The sequence below is a fragment of the Crocodylus porosus genome, unplaced genomic scaffold, assembly GCF_001723895.1.
Source record: "Crocodylus porosus isolate Cpor-Errol unplaced genomic scaffold, CroPor_comp1, whole genome shotgun sequence".
Lineage (NCBI taxonomy): Eukaryota > Metazoa > Chordata > Crocodylia > Crocodylidae > Crocodylus > Crocodylus porosus.
In genome coordinates, this window is record NW_017728890.1 from 253,803 (window position 1) to 256,837 (window position 3,035).

General features: G+C 59.8%; 1 long non-coding RNA gene across 1 annotated transcript; it reads right to left on the reverse strand.

Moving 5' to 3' along the window:
* Positions 1 to 1,963: 1,963 nt before the first annotated feature.
* Positions 1,964 to 3,029, reverse strand: LOC109323398. Its single transcript, XR_002104659.1, has 2 exons — positions 2,817 to 3,029; positions 1,964 to 2,576 (listed from the first exon to the last, which is right to left on the reverse strand). It is a non-coding gene; the product is annotated as an uncharacterized LOC109323398 (long non-coding RNA).
* Between the last annotated feature and the right edge of the window lie 6 nt (positions 3,030 to 3,035).

Below are 3,035 nucleotides of genomic sequence, written 5' to 3' on the forward strand. Positions count from 1 at the left end.
GTATAGTTAGTTATTCCTGGACAGCTTCCAGTCTGGATACATTTATAGCATCCCATGCACCAGTATGGGCTGGGGACTGACTGTCTGGGCAGCAGCTCTGCAGAAAAGGACCTGGAGGTGACAGTGGACAAGAAGCTGAATAGGAACCAAAAGTGTGCCCTTGTTGTGAAGAAGGCTAACAGCAATCTGGGCTGCATTAGTAGAAGCGTTGCCAGCAGATCAAGCAAAGTGAGTATTCTCCTCTGTTTGGCCCCTTCCAACCTTCACGTTCTATGATTCAGTGATTTCATACCAGCATAAAAGGGCTTTGTAGCCAGACACCTCCTATGCTGGAAGAAGATACTCCTGTATGGATTCTCATGCCAGCCAGACTACTGGTTACAGTGACAACGCTTCCTAGAGTAGAAAAGCTAGCGGTAGTTTCCTCTGAAGTGGATTCACTCCTCACTTTGAAGGCTGGATCTGGATGGGCCAATGCCTTTGTGCCAAGAAGTTTCCTTGATGCCCCAGGTGGAAACCACAGACCCGTCAGTCTTCAGCAAGGCCGATGGATTGCACTGGCAAGTACAAATGTGCCCCTCGAGGCCTCAAATAACAGGATTTTGTCACCCTGGGGAAAGTCAGTTTGATTTTTCCTGGGAAAACGAGGGACAAGGACCCAGGTGGAAGACACAGGAGGAAGGAGGGGGAACTTCAGCTTTGTGTCCCAAAGGACTGGGGGCTCCTGCCTTCAGCGCTGGGATGCTCCTAACATCTGTGGATCTCTGAGTCATTTTGCTGTTTATCCCAGCTGATGATCTGCTTTTGCCATGACAAAGGCAGCACCTCCATCCCGACCGAGCAGGGCTGTCTCCTTGGGGAGACCACCCTGCACCTCGTTACTGCTGATGGACCTGACCTGTCCCACTTCAAGCTGTGAGAAGGAGCACCATAGGGTGAGGGGGCCAGAGACAATGGAAGGTACTGCCCAAGGTACTGGGCAAACCTGAGCAGGCACTGGTTGGAGGGAATGATAGCAGGTGTGAGGAAGAACCAGCTGGGGCTGATGTTGGGGCATGTCCAGGGCATTTGGGAGCTGGCCCACCTTGCACCAGGGGGTCAAAGTGATTTAGGGCCTGGTCTGTCAGCCCCTGGCTATGACCATAGTCCTGGAGGGAGCCCAGGTGCCTGGTCTAGCACTGGGGGAAGAGTAAGGTTCATGGAACCAGAGTAGAAAAGGAATTGGGGTAACCCAGCCGACCTGTTTTTGGCCTCCTGAGAAGCCCCTCACCCCGGATGTCACGGAGGTACCTGGCCCAGGGGTCCGGATGCCTCTGGAGAGACCCAGCCTGTGGATATGGCCATGCTCAGTGGTGCAGGGCTCTCTACAACACCTTGCACTCATGGACCAGAGGGCTCCTCTCTTCTCCCAGACTCCTGCAGCCAGCGCTCCCCGTCCTACCCCGTGCAGTGGGTACGGCTGCAGCCTGACCTCTGCAGCCAACACCAGCCCACATCCCAGAAGAGCTGCATGTTCCTGCTGAAATAAATTAGCAGGTGAGCACCAGCAGTGGGCAGAGCAGGGAGCTGCCAGCACCTCCCGCCCCCATCCGGCAGTGGGGTCACAGCCCTTCCCGGGTTACGCCAGCGGCAGGTTGACCCTGGGGGTACCCGGGTCTGGCCCCACCACCTGCCCGCCCGCCTCCTTGCTGCAGCCTGAGCTGAGTGGGGCTGGATCTGCTCGTTTGCCTGGCTCATGGGACTCCAGGTGCTACGGATTTCAAGGCAAAGCCAATACTCTGGAGTAGGACAGTCACATCCACCAGGAAGTACTGATCCCACAACACAGCCCAGCCCACAGCGGGGGTCTGGTGCACCTCGTGGGTCAGGGGCTCCGCTGACCATGAGCCCCCCGGCCCTGGACACTGGCTACAAAGGATTCTGGGAAGCTGCCGGCGCCATGGAGGCTCTGATACCAGTGGGGGGGTGTTGAAACCAAGAGGCTTTATTGAAAGGCGAGTGCAAGGCAAGCACTGCGGAGCCCGGAAGGAGCTCGCGCCCCCGCTGCAGGTCTGGGGCTGAGAACCAGGCAGGGCCTTGTCCTGCCCAGTCCTGGCCATGAGGCAGGCAGTGTCCAGACTGCACTAGATCACTGGAGCGAGCCTAGGATTGGTCAGTTCCCCCCACCCCCCTCTGTGACCCCCCACCAGGACCCCTAAAAAGGTCCCCTTGACCAATCCAGGACCCCCCCCTCCCCAGCATCAAAGCAGCCAATCGGGTGAAGCTGGACAGCACAGGGAGGAAAGGATTGGCTGGGGAAGGGGAGTCTGGATTTCCCTCCAGCTTGTGAGCAGGCCCCAAACTGGTGAGGCCACCAGGGATCGAGTGGATCACCCCAGATCCTGGCTGGATCCTGGCTCTGGTGCCTGGCGCCTGCTTTTAGCCCTGATCCCAGCACGGCAGGGCCCCAGGGAGCGGGCTGATCCAGGGGTTTGGCTCTGGCAGGCGGGCAAAGGTTGCGTCTCCTGGCAAGCTGTGGCAGGCGGGCAGGCAGGGCAGGCTCAGTCCGAGGAACTGCTGGAGGACGAGGAAGAGCGCTGCGGGGAGGAAGAACCTGGGTGTGAGGCTCATGGGTGGGAAGGCCAGGCCCCACCGTGCCCTGGGCGCTCCCACAGGCCTGCAAAGGGGCAGGGGGGAGAAACCCCTGGGGGCAGCCAGGCTGAGACCCCTCCAAGTCAGCTCATGAGACACCCCACCGCCTGGCTGGGCTGGACCCAGCGTTTAGGAAGGGGCGCTCCCCCACCCCGGGTTGTCCCCAGGACCCCCTGCCCCCTCACCTTCCCATGCAGCTTGTGCGGCTTGTGCCCCTTGTGCGCCTTCTTCATCTTCTTCTTCATCTTCTTTGCCGCTTTCTTATCCAGCACGTGGGCCCCGGGCACCAGGGGGGTGACAACGCCCATCCCCACTGGCACCCCGGGTCCCATCGGGGGGTAAGGGCCCCCGGGGTAGGGGGGAGGCACCGGCTGGCCTGGCAGGTAGGGGGGCTGGCCAGGCCC